Here is an 18,077-nt window from a genome sequence, read left to right as displayed (position 1 = left end):
TCCAGAGCTGCCATTGGGCAGCTATCTCTCCCCTGGCCGCACTCCCGTCTCCCTGCACACTGGGCGAGAATCTTTTCAGTGGCGTGACCCAGGAGTCGTGAAAGTGGGCCCCACAGGAGCAGTGGTTTTTGCGGCTAGGCAATCCCTCTCCCACATGTTTAATCTCACAGATAATCTCAGGAAGCTATGGGGGGGGGGGGGGGGGCAGAGAGCGATGGTGGGGGGCACAGAGGCATGTCATGAGGCAGAGAACATGCCTCTGTGTCCCATCTGCCCCCCAAGAAAATCGCCTCGGGTTCTCTTCTCTTCTTTTTTAAGAAACAATCTACTTACCTGGGGCTTCCTCCTGACCCTGGTGTGTGTCCCTTGCCGCAGCTCTGCTCTGTAGCAGCCGGCTGCTTCTGGGTCCTCCGCAGAACGCTCCAGGCCACGTGAGGATGCTTGCGCAGGCGCAGAAGATGCTAACCTGGCGAGGTCTGCACATGCAACGGAGGAGATCGCTGGACACCAGAGCTGCGACAAGGGACAAATAGGCTGCCAGGGGCTGGGGGAAGCCCCAGGTATGTAGCTCTTGGGGGGGGGGGGGGGGTTACACCCGTCCTTTAAAATCTGTCCTGAAGTGATGTATTATGGGTGTTGCTTCTTGTTTTTACAGTTATGAAACCTATGCATTCCTTCAGGTTTAGGAAGGCATCGTGACACCATACCTCCCAACTTTTTGAGATGAGAAAAGGGGACACTTAAAGCGCACCCAAACATTTTTTTTTTAATTCAAAATATTTTGTTGCACCACTCTGACAAATACAAAGATAAATAAACACTCCTTCAAGCCTATGAGCATTTCAGTGTATGCTTTTCACCCTTCTCTTTTCATAACTAGGGTTATACAGCTGGCAGCCATTACTCCTGAGCTTAGTAGGAGGTTTTAGATCATGGGTGTTTTTGTCATCAGCTACCCTCCCTCACAGGGCCATCGTCTATGTGAAATCTCACACAAGCTGAGATCACCTCCCCTGTGACATCATCAGTAGCAGCCTGTGTTTTGTTTTTTATCTCCACCAGTTTGCCGGACAAATCCCGGCAATATGAGAGGAAGGGAGGGGTTCCTCCAATAAATGTAAAATATTTTATATTTGTCATCATGCAGCTGAAAAAAGGCTGCTATTTATTATAATTTAGAAAATAGATTGTATTTCTGAAATCTTGTATTTTTAATTTGGGTCCACTTGAAGCCATGCCCTGCCACACCCCTTGTCACGCCCCTAGTCACGCATACCATAAAGATTTCATAAGAAAATTGTTTTATAATTCAAACGACACTGGTCCTTTCTATCCTGGTTCATTTTCCTTCATAGTAACATTTTAAAATTAGTAATATATCAATTTAAAGCATGGGAATAAAGTTTAGAGCCAATCAAACACATTTTTAGTATAGAAATATATATATATATATATATATATATATATATATATATATATATTTATATACTGTAGAAAGAGGGACAAAGTCCTGAAAGAGGGACAAATGAGGAAAGAGGGACAGGGCTCCCAAAAAGGGACTGTCCCTCCGAAAGAGGGACAGTTGGGAGCTATGTGACACCTTGTTCTGAGTTCCGCATTTGTAGGGGACACTGAACTGTGATGTATTTGCAGGCACACTAACAGAGAGCCCAGAATGAAGGGATGAACAGAAAACGCACAGAGAGAAGGGATGGGAATGTTCCCCTTAGCCAAGGGCTGTTGTGAGTTACCAGCTGTTTTCTGGCTGTCTCTTAGCAGCTTAGTATTTACATTTCAGCAGGGCGGGGCAGGAACAAAGACTTTCAGCAAATGCCCTGCGGGCTCATTAGTGCAAGGGGTGGGTGTTATTCTCTGTGTGTGTTTTTTTTTTTTTCCTAGGCATAATGTAAAACCCCATGTCAGTGCATTACAATGGATTATTCTCTGGCTGCCCCAGTCTGGGAGGGCTTTGAGCACATTTCACTGCTCACAGTAAACTGTGGTGATCCTAAATTTGAGATGATCAGACACAATTGTGATATTGCATTTTACAGCTCTGCAGGCTCTCATAGACTAGGTGTGTATCTACCACGGTGGAAGCTGGAAGGCTTTGCTAAGGCGTACTGCCCCTAGAAGTGGCGCTCCAGGAGTACCTGAAAAACTCGGGACGTGGGAAATCCCGGGCTGAGTAAGGTACTGTTCTGCCCATATGCATAGCCGAATAACACAGCTCCCCGGCCTTTTGGCTAGGGAGAGCGCGGAATTTTTATAATGCCGGCCGCAAGGTCGGGGCCAGCTTGCTGGCACCGGGGACTTGTCCCCTGGCGACTTCGGTCCCCGCCCCGGCTCCCTCTCAGGGGAGCCACCCGGACCATGTGGAATGCCACATGGCCAGGCCCTGTGGGTATCCACAGGGCAGGTCGGGGTCCTCCAATCCTTCGGGTGTCGGAGGACCCCATGTACCCCCTGCGCCGAAGGCAAAGGGGGAGGTTCCCTTCAGGGAACACCGGAAAGGACCCTGCTTTTGTGGGGCCTGGGGCTGCTCATGCATGTTTTTGTGGGGTGTTTATGCACTTCCACTTTTTCTGTGCATGGGCATAAAGCCTTGCTTACTCCGGGCTCCTGTTGTGCACAACAGGAGCCAAGAGAAAAAAAAAAGTGTGTATCTGGATGTACATAGGGGCCACTCACCACCATCATAGTACTTGAGTTACCATAGACTGGAACGCTTGGGCAGTAGAAATCTCACATGTGTATGAAAAGTTCAGCTTTGCCTCTTATGTCTCCCTATGCAAATATTACCATTTCTATCTCAATCCTGATTTATAGTGTAATTTTCGGCCATAAAATGAAAAATCTTTTTTTTATTTTTAGCTGGTAAATAAGTAATAACGATGCTAACCAGGCAATCCAAAAGTTTAAAATCACTCTTACTTTTCTGATCCATTAAACAACATTCCCTCGTTTACTGTCTCTTATTTGGTACATTTGCCACACAAAGGAAGTTGATGGGCATGCTGGGTTGTCTTTTTTTTTTTGCTTCTTTACTTTTTTTTCAGCCTGGTTGGCTGTAGAGATGGCCCGAACCTTTCGCCGGAGAACTTGTTCGCGCAAACTTAGCTGGTTCGAGTTTGCGGTGAACCGCGAACACTTAGCGAGTTTGACCCACCCCCTATACTACATCATTGGGCTAAACTTTGACCCTCTACATCACAGCAGACACATGGCAGCCAATCCGGCTTCACTCCCTCCTGGAGCCCCCCTTATAAAAGGCAGCAGCATTGGCCATGTTCTCGCTCAGTGTGCTGCTGTATTAATGAGAGAAGGGAGAGACATTGGAGAGATAGGGAAAGCGATAGTTAGGAGGTCTGTTAGCTTGCTCCTTGCTGATATTTGTTGATGAAAAGCACCCCAAAACAGCTCTTTTGAGAGCAGCTCTTTTGAGAGCTAATGTTCTTCTGGTGTGCGTGCGTGCGTGCCTGCCACTGACCCTGTATATACAGCCCTGTCTGTTGCAGCTGGCCCTTGCTAATTGCTGTACTGTGCCAGGCCTAGCACATTCAGTGCATACCTTTCACTGCCTCTGTGTGACTGCACTTTGTATTATACAATACCACCACCCCCATTCAGTGCATACCTTTTCCCTGCACCTGTGTGACTGCACAATTGTATTATAGCCAGGGCCGGATTTACCAATAGGCATTGTAGGCATGAGCCTACAGGCGCCATGTGCGCAGGGGCGGGTAGCAATGTGCATAGTTACATCTCCTTCCGAGTCCTGCCGGCTCCGCCCCCGCACTTATGGTTACAACACTGCCGCTAATGTCATTGCCCGCTCCCTGCTGCCTACAGCCAGAGGCTATCTGCTCTGCATTATCGCATGTGTCCCCAGCGCCTCATTCAAACAGCTATGTGGGGCGCTGCACCCTTCTGCTTCTGCAACCGCTGCAGTGCAGAGCGGGAGTCTCTGATGATATCTCTTACTGACTCCTCCTATCATCACCACGGAGAACACAGGAAGTGGCTGGGAGACGAAGCACTGGAGAGGGAGACTTGAACTTCCACTGCCTCTAAAATCCTCCCTCCGGTGTCAGCGGTCACGCCGGCCAGAAGCGTGAGAATGGCATCAGAGAGCGGAGTGAGTATCTCACTCCTGAAAAGTGTATATGGGGGAGTATGTCTTTCTCCTCGGCAGATCTCTTTAGTTTAGCTCTGTCCGATGGTATTTGACACTCGTGAGTATTGCGGGTCAAGGATGATGTTTCCCGTTGTCTGCCAGTGACAGGCTGTGAGATGGAGAATCTGTGCTGACCCCCCTGTCCTCACTGTTCATGTATCTGCATAGTGGTGTCCTCTGATCTCTGCCATGTGTGATTTATGGCAGCAAAACACCTCAAAATGGGCTTTTCATAAAACGTTAAAGAATTCTGACACAATAAATCCTAATATTTACATACAGGATGTTTTACTTTTCTGGCCATAGATATCCACTGCCAAATGCTATATCTGCCCAAATAACTACATCCAAGGAGCAGCACATTGTGTAATACCTGCTCTTATGGTATAGTAATTCTTAGGCAAGCCTATGTTTTGCAGAGCCAACCATATCTAGGACTATGAGAGGAAAAGGGAAGTTTGCTCTTTAATTATTTTCACAAATATCACCCCCTTGTAAATGCAGGAGGAAAGCGTACATTGGATCAACAGTGAGTGTTTCAGCGTGTGTGCGTCTGCATGTGTGTAAGTGTGTGTGTGTGTGTGTGTGTGTGTGTGTGTGTGTGTGTGTGTGTGTGTGTCTGTTAGCGCGTGTGTGCGTCTGTGTGCATCAGCATGTGTGCGTATGTGTGTGTCATTGTGTGTGTGTGTGTGTGTCAGTGTGTGTGTGTCAGCGTGTGTGTGTGTGTCAGTGTGTTTGTTTCTGCATATGTGTGTGTGCGTGTGTGTGTCAGTTGTGTGTGCGTATGTGTGTATGTGTCTGTCAGCATGTGTGCATTTGTGTGTGTGTGTTAGCGTGTGTGCGTCAATGTGTGTGTGTGTGTATGTGTGTGTCAGTATGCGTGTGTGTCTGCATATGTGTGTGTCAGCGTGTGTGTCAGCGTGTGTCGGTCTGTGTATGTGTGTGCGTCAGCATGTGTGTGTTTGTATTCAAAAGGCTAAAGAGCGTACATAGGAGTATGTGTAAGTTTATATTGAAGTAACAGCTGATGTATGTTTTTGTGTGTTTTAAAAATGCATGTTGAACTGCACTGCTGTTCAGATGGGTGAAGAGAGAAGTTGGACCAATCCAATGCCATTGCAACTGATTGATTGGGTTAGTTACTAAATTCAAATCACCTCACTAATCATCCATATTGCCTACCACCCCCTTCCTATCACTAGAATCTACCAATGGCTATATTCTACTTATTATTACCTTCCTGTGAGTAAAACCTATCACAATTTTTTTGGTAATATCTCCATCACCTTGTGTGTTTTTTTTTCTTAAGAATAGAGGGGGTTTGGGGTGCCCTGTGCTGAGGGGCGGAGCTTAGGGCATCAGAACTTCTGTGCCTATAGGCTCCGGTGCTGTAAATCCGGCCCTGATTATAGCAGCAGTCAGTGCATACCTTTTCCCTGCAACTGTGTGACTGCACAATTGTATTATAGCAGCAGTCAGTGCATACCCTTTCCCTGCACTTGTGTGACTGCACAATTGTATTATAGCAGCAGTCACTGCATACCTTTTCACTGCACCTGTGTAACTGCACATTGTATTATACCACCAGCAGTCAGGTCAAAAAAGTGTTCAGTACCTCAACTTTATCACAATGAATGAGGCATGGATCCCGGAGGGCTACTGCTTACCCGAAGACTAAGTCAGTCCCCACACACAGCATCTCTGCCTGCACGCCGTGTGACTGCCTGCCCCAAGACTAAAGGTGGAAAATGAAAGATCACAGACCAATTTTACCCCCTTCCATGTAGTATGAGAGCCATACCTACACAGTCTATTCTATGGAGCTGAACTCCACATCAGATAAAAATATTTGCAAGATGCTGGACACAAAGATGCTGTACACATGCAACAGATCAGTATCTGCAAAAGATCAATCCCTGCAAAAGATCCATTCCTGCAAAATGCATTCATAGTCTATGACATCTGCAGATCCTCATACACACCTTGTTGAATGGACATTCATCTGCAGATCAGACAATTATCTGCCGATCTGAAGATCCAACCTGGTGGATCTGATCCACAGATAATTGTCAGTGAAACAAGGTGTGTATGAGATCTGCAGATATCATAGACTATGAATGCAGTTTGCAGGAACGGATCTTTTGCAGGAACAGATCTTTTGCAGATACTGATCTGTTGAATGTGTACAGCATCTTTGTGTGCAGCATCTTGCAAAGATTTTTTTCTGATGTGGAGTTCAGCTCCATAGAATAGACTGTGTAGAGTATGGCTCTCATACTACATGAAAGGGGGTAAAATTGGTCTGTGATCTTTCATTTTCCAAAGACTTTTATCTGACGTGTGTACCCACCCTAAGTCAATCTCCACTCCCATATCTGCCTGCTGGACGCTGCTGCCTGTCTCTGTACTAAGTCAGTCCCCACACAGCATCTCTGCCTGCAGGCCGCATGACTGCCTTCTCCGCCACCACCAACAGGGTCCAGGACTCCAGGTGGATTCCTGAATTTTTCTGGCCGCTACCAAACATAATAAAAAAATTTCTGGTCTGTGTACATGCCTAATTTTTCTGGCTGCACTGCGGCTGCAACAACAAAACAAAAGGCATGTACATTTGTCAATTCCCCTTCGTGATCGTTACCTTGCCACGGTGAAGGGGTTTGCGTATCACAATGAAGCAATGACCTATATGAGTGTGTTTTGGAGGGAGGGAGGGGGGCACACCCAAGATAAGGTCATCGCTTTATTGTGGACAGAGCAATTTAGATCAGCTGGACAGTCTCACTTAATCTGTCATTGAGCTACCTCAGCCCAACCATATGGGCTTGAAAACCGCCATCGCCTGCACTCTCGCCATCGTGCGCACCAGTCCAGCATGGCCATCACTACACAAACAGCTGTTTGTGGTGCGTTACACAGTGAGTTTGGTCTGTCATTGTGAAGCAGCACACTACTTACACTAACTGCTGATCCATGTATACACACGCAAGATGTTTTCAAGCACTTTAGGCCTCCAATTTAGCAATGTAATGTGATTTCTGCCTTTTAGGGATTATAACTGTAACGATCGGCATAACACAGAGAGGGTCTGATTACCGGTGAACTGCAGTATCACCGAGAATACAGAATATACCCGATTATTGATGATCTGCAGTATCACCGATAATCAGATATATCTTCTAACCTCTGGACACCTGAGATAGCAAGTGAGTGTTAGGTGCAACAGTAATACGTTGAGTATTGCACAGAAGTATGTACAGTAATACGTTGAGTATTGCACAGAAGTATGTTCCTTCCGTTGGCCTAGACTCTCCCGGGGGAGGAGCTAGGCTGAGAGTAGGAAGGACAGAGTGTAAGTGACACCAGTGAGAGGGTGTCACTAACAGGTCTGGAGACTGCCTCTAACAGTAAGGTCAGTTCTCGAGGTCGGGCAAGCCAGGTCGTAAACACACAGACAGATAAGGTACAGATTCAGGAGACAGATACGGAATCCAATGCACAGGCAGGGTTTGGCAACGGAGTATCAGAATAGCAAGGTACAGAATCAGGAGGCGAATACAGAGTCCAGGAACGAGCAGAGTTTGGCAACAGGATATCAGAAATAGCAAGGTACAGAATCAGAGTTCAGAGGAATAGTCAGGCAGGCAGAAGGTCATAACAAATAATACAATTCGATATACCTAATGCTAAGGTGTGAGTTCCTTGATCATCAACACCTTTGGAAACTATGCTAGAACACAGATACAGACAAGGTCTGAGTGCTACCACGTAGTGATCGCAACGCCAGACACCAGAGAAATGACCAGCACCCAGTATATATACTATAGCGCTCTCCAGCGCCGCCCCTAAGTGCTGGACCAATGGAAGGTGGTGAAAATGTCAGCTGACCAGCTTGGACTAGCAGTCCCAGCCACACCAGACATGTTTTGCAATGTATCCGCTGATTCGGGCGCGGGAGCAGCCGCACTGCTCTCCAAGCAAGCGGCAGCTTCCCCGCGTCCAACCACAATGTCAGTAGTATTGCTATGCGTACAATCCGCCGCATCCAACGCGGACTCCACCGCTCTGCCCATGCGGCATGCGGCGGTTTCATCGCGTTGTGCCGATATGTTGGGCGCGGAAACAGCCGCCTCACTCTGAGCACTTGCGGTGGCCTCACAATAACCCTGCTGTGCGTCAAATCCATAATTTTTCTGGGACTTTTGGCGTGTATCCCACTCCTCCATGGCCCCCTCAAGGTGTTAGACCCCTTGAAACATCTTTTCCATCACTTTTGTGGCCAGAAACAGTGTTTGTAGTTTTTGAAGTTCACCTGCACATAGAAGTCTATTGCAGTTCGCAAACTTTTTCCGAAGTTCGAGTTCGAGGTTAGCAAACCGAAAATCGGAGGTTGGAGCCATCTCTAATTGGCTGAAGCCTCTTTCCCTCCTATTTTCCCCTCCCACACCTCTGTTCCTCTCTGATTAGCCAATATTTTGTCATGCTGAGACAATGCACTTTCTATTGCAGAGCTGGGTGGAAGTGCCTGACGACTGGGGGGAGGGTGGGCAATGCATACATAATCAGGCAGGGGAGAGTAAGGGAGAAAATGACAAATCAAACCGTGGCCAGTGCAATACATATGTTATGTAAGTAGAGCAAGTATTTATCTACTTATGTGTGTGTTTTTCCTGAAATAGAATGGCTGACAGTGACAACTTAAGTGTTAAGAAGGCACACCCCATCAACCCCCAATATTGTCAGGACGTAGTTGATTATTTAACACAGAACACCTTATCTTCCTCCAGCTTCCGCGCGGAAGCGTGACATATCTTCCTCCTCCTGCTCTGATTCTGGCACCCCACTTAACACTCCGTCGCCAGCCATCACCAAAGTGCCATCATCCCAGGGCTCAGCGGTGTGGAAATGTTTTTGTGTGTCTGCTTCAGATGAAACCAATGCCATCTGTACTCTGCCACCGAAAATTGAACCATGAAAAAGACTAAGACCCACGTAGGGACAACTAACTTACGAAGGCACATGATGAAAAAGCACAAACTACAATGAGATAACCACCTGAGGAAAAGCAGCACACAAAAGCAAAGCCACACACCGCAGTGGAAGATACCAGGCCGCAATTATTTCTCAAAAAAGGCGATACCCAAACTGTACCGTGATGTTGAAAGGCAAGTGGTGTCATCTCTGGCACACAGCGTTGGGTCACGGATCCCTGGTCTGCAAAGCACAGTCAGGCCTGCCCGAAGACTAAGTCAGTCCCCACGCTAGAGGCCTGCAGCGGGTCGGGTACCCGCGGGTAACCCGAAATGCGGGTCGGGTTCAGGTACCCGAATGGATTTTTGGTGCGGGTAGCGGTCTGCGGGTGCGGGTAGTGAGGAGGGGAAGCAGCACCAGGAGGGGCAGTTGGGACAGCGACAGGGAGGGGGGCCAGAACTCCCTCACCTGGGTCCCCTCCTTCAGCTCTCTCCCCCTCCAGAATAGCGGCGGCGCTGCGGGTCTGTGGGCGGAGGATTACTCACCTTCTAACTTCTGTTCCAAGCGCTGGCAGTGTCCCCTCGTCACAGGTCTCCGCCTTCAATGCCTCCCACTGTGCTTCCTGATTGGCGGAAGCACAGTGGGCGGCATTGAAGGCGGAGACTTGTGACGAGGGGACGCTGCCAGCGCTTGGAATGCGGAAGTTAGAAGGTGAGTAATCCTCCGCCCCGCAGCGCCGCCGCTATTCTGAAGGAGGGGACCCAGGTGAGAGAGGAGGGGGGGGCTCTGGCCCCGACTGGGGACAACTATGCTGGCTACACTGGGGGACAACTATGCTAGCTACACTGGGGGACAACTATGCTGGCTACACTGGGGACAACTATGCAAATGTGCACTTTAGAAGACATTTTTTTAAAAAGCGGGTCGCGGTGTGGGTAGCAGTTCTGCTGGTCGGGTTGCGGGTATCAAACTCACCAAAAAGCGGGTCGGGTGCGGGTATGAAAAAGTGGACCCGCGCTGGCCTCTACCCCACACACAGCATCTCTGCCTGCACGCCGTGTGACTGCCTGCTTCAAGACTAAGTCGTTCCCCACACAGCATCTCTGCCTGCAGGCTGCTTGACTGCCTTCCCCACCACCAACAACAGGGTCCAAGACTCTAGGTGTATTCCTGCATTTTTACGGCCGCTGCTATAATAATTTTTCTGGTTGCACTGCGGCTGCAACAACAAAACAAAAGACGTACATGTGTCAATTCCCCTTCGTGATCGTTACCTTGCCGCTGTGAAGGGGATTGAGTATCACAATGAAGCAATGACCGGCTATATGAGTGTGTTGGGGGCACACCTGACCCAAGAAGATCAGGTCATTGCTTCATTGTGGACAGACCTAATTTGATCAGCTGGACATTCTGTCACTGTTTTTCTGTCATTCAGCTACCTCAGTCCGACCATATGGGCTTGAAAACCACCATCGCCTGCACTCACTATGGTGCGCACCAGTCCAGCACGGCCATCACTACACAAACAGCTGTTTGCAGTGAGTTACACAGTGAGTTTGGTCTGTCAGTGTAAAGCAGTACACTAATTACACTCCATGATCCATGTATACATGCAAGATAATTTCAAGCACTTTAGGCCTCCAATTTAGGAATGCAAAGTGATTTCTGCCCTTTAGGGATTATAACCCTGCTGTGCATCAAATCCGTAATTTTCCTTGGGACTTTTGGCGTGTATCCCACTCCAACATGCCCCCCTCCAGGTGTTTGATACCTTGAAACATCTTTTCCATCACTTTTGTGGCCAGAATTAACGTTTGTAGTTTTCAAAGTTAGACTGCCCATTGAAGTCTATTGCGGTTAGCAATGATTCGCCGCTTCGCAAACTTTTTTGCGAGTTCGCCTTTTCGGTTCGCGAACCAAAATCTGCGGGTTTGCGACATCTCTAGTGTTGGACTCTAATCGGCTAATTAATCCAAAATCCATGTAAAGAGTTCCTATTTCATATATTAGTTTCACCTTTTAAGTTGAATTACTGAAATAAATGGACTTTTGCACAATGTTCACATTTTTCGAGTTTCACCTGTATAATTACAAGTCCTTCTGTAATTGATCACCTTTTAAAGTGTACCTAAAGCCGGGGGGAAAAATGAGATTAACTCACCTGGGGCTTCCCTTAGCCCCCTGCAGCCGATCGGTGCCCTCGCAGCCCCGCTCTGACGCTCCAGGACCCGCCGGCGAGCACTTCCGGTTTGGCCGTCACCGGCCCACAGGCATGGGAACGCGAGTGATTGTTCGCGTTCCCAGCCTGTATATTGCCCCCTATGCTGCTATTGCGGCCTCCTGCAGGGGGCTGAGGGAAGCCCCAGGTGAGTTAATCTCATTTTTTCCCCCCGGCTTTAGGTTCACTTTAAGGCGGTAAGAAAGTCTGGTCTAAAACATTAAACACAATGTAAAACTACAGTGGTTTGCAAAAGTATTCGGCCCCCTTGAAGTTTTCCACATTTTGTCACATTACTGCCACAAACATGAATCAATTTCATTGGAATTCCACGTGAAAGACCAATACAAAGTGGTGTACACGTGAGAAGTGGAACGGAAATCATACGATTTAAAACATTTTTTACAAATAAATAACTGCAAAGTGGGGTGTGCGTAATTATTCAGCTCTCCTGAGTCAATACTTTGTAGAACCACCTTTTGCTGCAATTACAGCTGCCAGTCTTTTAGGGTATGTCTCTACCAGCTTTGCACATCTAGAGACTGAAATCCTTGCCCATTCTTCTGTGCAAAACAGCTCCAGCTCAGTCAGATTAGATGGACAGAAGAATTAAGAAACTCCAGTTGTTATCTATGCAAAAGAACCACTGAGCTTGTCTCAGAGAGCTCGGTCTTCTGAAGCTTATTATCTCAATGGTCAGTCATTGTATTGTTTTTTTCTTCTGCAGAGGACAGGTCAATAGTTCACTTGCCTACTCTGTAAAATCATTTAGAATGCTGAGTAGTAGGGGCGGAGCTAGACATGGAAGAGTGAGGACGTGAGTTGCGGGAGCTCCTCCGTCCGACCGGCTTAATATAAGCTTAAGAAAAAAGATAACCCTCCGCAATTTACCTAAATAGAATGTCCAGAAGATCTAAAGCCTGCAAAGGACAAGAAACACCGAGAAAGGCGACCCAACAACAGGTTACGAGATATCTGAAACGGAACGAGTTGACCCAGACGCCAACTAAGATTAGATGGACAGCGTATGTGAACAGCAGTTTTCAGATCTTGCCACAGATTCTCGATTGGATTTAGATCTGGACTTTGACTGGGCCATTCTAACACGGATATGTTTTGTTTTAAACCATTCCATTGTTGCCCTGGCTTTATGTTTAGGGTCGTTGTCCTTCTGGAAGGTGAACCTCCGCCCCAGTCTCAAGTCTTTTGCAGATTCCAAGAGGTTTTCTTCCAAGATTGCCCTGTATTTTGCTCCATCCATCTTCTCATCAACTCTGACCAGCTTCCCTGTCCCTGCTGAAGAGATGCAACCCCCGAGCATGATGCTGCGACCACCATATTTGACAGTGGGGATGGTGTGTTCAGAGTGATGTGCAGTGTTAGTTTTCTGCCACACATAGCGTTTTGCATTTTGGCCAAAAAGTTTTATTTTGGTCTCATCTGACCAGAGCACCTTCTTTCACATGTTTGCTGTGTCCCCCACATGGCTTGTGGCAAACTGCAAACAGGACTTTTTATGCTTTTCTGTTAACAATGGCTTTCTTCTTGCCGCTCTTCCATAAAGGCCAACTTTGTGCAGTGCACGACTAGTTGTCCTATGGACAGATTCCCCCACCTGAGATGTAGATCTCTGCAGCTCGTCCAGAGTCACCATGGGCCTATTGACTGCATTTCTGATCAGCCCTCTCCTAGTTCGGCCTGTGAGTTTAGGTGGACGGCCTTGTCTTGGTAGGTTTACAGTTGTGCCATACTCCTTCCATTTCTGAATGATCGCTTTAACAGTGCTCCGTGGGATGTTCAAGGCTTTGGAAATCTTTTTGTAGCCTAAGCCTGCTTTAAATTTCTCAATAACTTTATCCCTGACCTGTCTGGTGTGTTCTTTGGATTTCATGGTGTTGTTGCTCCTAATATTCTCTTAGACAACCTCTGAGGCCATCACAGAGCAGCTGTATTTGTACTGACATTAGATGACACGCAGGTGCACTCTATTTAGTCATTAGCACTCATCAGGCAATGTCTATGGGCAACTGACTGCACTCAGACCAAAGGGGGCTGAATAATTACGCACACCCCACTTTGCAGTTATTTATTTGTAAAAAATGTTTGGAATCATGTATGATTTTCGTTCCACTTCTCACGTGTACACCACTTTGTATTAGTCTTTCACGTGGAATTCCAATAAAATTGATTCATGTTTGTGGCAGTTATATGACAAAATGTGGAAAATTTCAAGGGGGTCGAATACTTTTGCAAACCACTGTAATTGGAAAAAAAGATATGATTGGTGTTACTGGAAGGGTTAATAATTCAAACTACTACTTCACTCAGAAGCTAATTAATAAGATTGCCTTGACAAAATGATCATATTGTATCGAGGGAGGAAGCAGACAACTGTCTCTGCTTTATTCGCTCAGCAGTTACTTAATTACAAGATAATCTAATAACATTGGCAGTTAGGGCTGATTCACACTGCAAGAGCTTTTTAAGGGCTCGTTCACACTAGAGGCAGCTTACACTATGCTTTCCAATGAGATAGTTCTCATTGGGGCATTCTGTTTGCTTGCCGCTGACAAAAGTGCTGCATGTACCATTTTCAGGGCGATTTGCCCTGATTGGAAGATATAGGGAAAATCGCAAAGCGCTTGAAAAAACGATTTGTGTAGCGATTTCTCCAGCGCTTTAATGAATAAATACATTGTATTTAGTATTCCTGGGGGCAAAGGAATCACTTCCTGACTGACGTCAGGAAGTGATTTAAATAATTGCTCTGCTAAAGCGCTTACAAAAGCACTTATAACACGCAGAGCAATTTAAAGAAGAAAGTCGCCCAGCGCGGGTGCGACCGTGAGCGGAACGCAATGTGTACGAGACCTAAGTGCTAGTGATTTTAAAAACTCTTGCTAATGCAATGCTATGGGGGATTTTTACAAAATCACATCGCTCCAGTGAGAACACACACATAGGATAACATTAGCAAGAGCTTCTAAAATCACAAATCGCTCAGAAAAGCTCTTGTACTTGTGATTACAATGTCAGGAACCGGCCCCACGGCAAGCCTGCATAGACGGTTCCGGACTGGGGATTGGATTTAATCGCAAGGGGAGCGCTTTCAAAAGCGCTAGCGTTTGAACGTTTTGCCGAAATCGCCGGCAAAACGCTCAAGTGTGAATGGGCCCTTAGGCCTTGTTCATATTATATATCTCAAGTGCTGAGCGATTTATACTGTGATTTTCTTAAAGAGCTTTTCCCTGCGATTTGCGCTCAGAAAAGCGGAAAATTGTACATGTAGTGCACTTAAATGTGTACACTGTCATAGGAAATCATTACACAAGCGCTTTTAGGGCGATTTGCAAAATCGGCAGCGCTTAAAAATATGGCCCTTACTGGACAAATTATCAGTACGCCCCGGACCATAGGGAAAACTGCAGAGGATCCACATGGCGCAGAAGGACGGTGAGGAACCTATCAGCCTGGAGGGGGTTTTAGGAAGTCCCAGGTATGTATAGATTTTTCCTTTTGCCCTATCTCATGTTTACTTTAAGGTTGCAGCTGATATAACTTCTTTTAGGAAAGTTCCTGGAAATCACAGCACCCAAAGGCATTAGGTGGGGGACCTAGGGTTGACACTTATGAGGGAAGGGGGGGGGGGGGATTGGGCAATAGGTGGGAAGGGTTATTTTAAGGCACTTACTGGGGGGGGGGGGGGTGTTTAGGGGGGTGCGGTATCTACATCGGGCAATTCAACTGAGAATGTGTGCTGGGTAGTGCATAGTAAAATGTCAGTAATCCAGATGACCAATTATTTTACTACTAGCAACACCACCTGATGCCGCAATGCATACGCATGAAATTGTTAGAAGCGATATGACCATAGCAGCCTTATGAAGTATATTAGCCTCATAGAGAACAATGGAGATTACAATATCCCAGCAGGCTAGAGCTGTTATGCCTGGTACACACCATACAATTTCCTGTCCGACAGACTGGTCAAATCTATTATATTTTGGACAGGCTGATTTCTGATCGGTTTACTGATTGATTTTGCATCGAAGTGATTTGAAAATTGATCTGTAAAACGATCGGAAATCAGATCAAACCTGTTTGAATTAATCGATTTGAACCATCTATCTGACAGGAAATTGCATGGTGTATCCCAGGCATAAAGCGCCACAAAATGCCAGGATATGTCGCAATAAAAGAATACCCCTCGTTATAACAGTTCTTGCGATTAATCTTTGAACACTTTGTTTCTCTGAATTACAACATGCTTTGAAATACTGCAAAGAATAGTGTTTTTGCAATTCAATACACTGTGTATCCTGGTGTGAGTTTGAATGGATTTTCTGACTGAGGTAAACCTTCCCCTGCTATGTGCACAATGATAACAAGGTAGTGGGGAGTTCCTATTGTCTTTGAGTGTGATTAAGCCTGGTACACACAGATCAAATACTATGAGCAGATTATGTATGTAATCCCTCATACTACATGAAGGTAGTAAAACTGGTCAGTGAAACTGGTCAGTGATTGGACAATCATAATTGAAAGTGTGTACCAGGCTTATGCTGGGAATACACTGTTCGATTCTGGCGCTCGATTCAGAATGGAGCCGTGTATTCCCAGCATTACATCCACAGTGTAAGTGATTACTAACATATAGGGTGCTTACACACATCCAAATTTGACTTGGGCAATTTGACTATTATCATGTATTATGAGAGCTTGCCTACACATTGGACTCTATTTACAAAACTTCTCATAAATGACTTACCGTATTTGGCGCCGTATAAGACGCACTTTTTCTCCCCAAAAAGTGGGGAGAAAAAGTCCCTGCATCTTATACGGCAAAGGCAGGGAATCCCCGACTTACGAATGCCCGCCGATACGAACCGCCGACCCGCCGCCATCGGGGATTCCCTGCCTTTGTCCCCGCTGTGCCTGGCTTCCCCCCTGATGTGTCTCCTGCCTCCCCCTTGTGTCTCTGTGGCCCCCCCCCCCCGTGCGAGCAGTGGCAACAGCTTATCTCCTCCACCTTGCACGCGCCGATTGAAGACATCCGGCTTCTCCGTGCGGCTTCCTCTAGTGCCGGGCTTCTAATGACGCGTCATTGATGATGCGTCATTAGATGCCCGACACTAGAGGAAGCCGCACGGAGAAGCCGGATGTCTTCATTCGCCGCGGGCAGGATGGAGAAGGTAAGCTGCTGCTGCCGCTGTTTGCACTGGGGGGGCACAGAGACACAAGGGGGAGGGAGGAGACGCGCAGGCAGGGACACGAGCCAGGCACAGCGGGGACACGGGGGCTGCCAAACGGACAAAGGGGGCTGCCAGGAGGACACAGGGGGCTGCCAGGAGGACATGGGGCTGCCAGGAGGACACAGGGGGCTGCCAGGAGGACACAGGGGGCTGCCAGGAGGACACAGGGGGCAGACAAGAAGAAACAGGGGGCTTACAGGAGGACACAGGGGTCTGACAGGAGGACACGGGGCTGACAGGAGGACACAGGGGGCTGACAGGAGGACACAGGGGGCTGACAGGAACACACAGGGGCAGACAGGAACACACAGGGGCAGACAGGAACACACAGGGGCAGACAGGAACACACAGGGGCAGACAGGAGGACACAGGGATCTAACAGGAGGACACGGGGGAGTCCAGGACATGGAAGGACAAGGGGGTCACACCAGAGGACACAGGGAGAAGACATGGGGCATACAGGGGGAGACATGGGGCATACAGGAGGACACATGGGGACACATGAGGAACATAGGAGGACACCATTTGGGTGAGGACATGTACAAGATGCTCCTGATATATAGACGCTCCAGACCAGGTTTCGATTATTTTTTTCCCTGATTTTTGCCCTCTAAACCTGGGTGCGTCTTATATGCCGGAGCGTCTTATACGGCGCGAAATTTGGTATTTATCACCTAGTTGATAAAATTAACCTTCAGCACATTTACAAGCAAAATAATCACTCAGGTCCTGCTCACTATGGCGATTAGCGAGCGATTCCCGCTAATCGCCGAAGCGCTAGCGGTTTTTACAGTGCTAGTGCTATTCTAACCCTATGGCAATGATCTCACTGCCGGGATTGGCGCCGATAGTGGGCGATTAGTGCCAATTGCAAAACGTGTTACCTGCTGAATTGTGCCGTGATTCTGGAGCGATCGCGGTATAGTGCTTAATGTGAATGGGAACCGCATTAAAAAAAAATGAGATAGATACTTACTCAAGGAGCGGGAAGGCTCTGGGTCCCCTCGTTCCAGTGCTGGCTCGAACGGTAGCAGTATTTGACTAATTTAGTCAAATACTGCTTTACCCGCCCAAAGGAAGCTTCAGAAGTCTTCAGGGAACCCGAGTGCTCCTGAAGAAGGGCGGCCCTGTACTGCACCTGCACAAGCACGCTCTCCTGCACGCTCACGTGTGTGCAGTATGGAGCTGCACGTCTTCGGGAGGACACGGCTCCAGAAGACTTCCAAATACCCTTTCAGCGGGGGATTGAAACGGGGGGGGGGGGGGAGCCAGCACAGGATAGAGAGCACCGAGAGAGGAGACGGAAGGCTCTATATGACCCAGAGCCTTCCCTTTCCTCAGGTGGGATTTGCTTCATTTTTTTTAAAATTCACTTTAATAAAGCGCTGATCGCGATCGCTCTGAATCGCAAAGGTGTACAGCTAATCGCAGCAAAATCGCTTGCGCAAAATGCTTTGCACTT

The sequence above is a fragment of the Hyperolius riggenbachi genome, chromosome 8 (assembly GCF_040937935.1).
Source record: "Hyperolius riggenbachi isolate aHypRig1 chromosome 8, aHypRig1.pri, whole genome shotgun sequence".
Lineage (NCBI taxonomy): Eukaryota > Metazoa > Chordata > Amphibia > Anura > Hyperoliidae > Hyperolius > Hyperolius riggenbachi.
The sequence above is the reverse complement of the archived record's forward strand: the minus strand, read 5'-3'. Positions refer to the sequence as shown.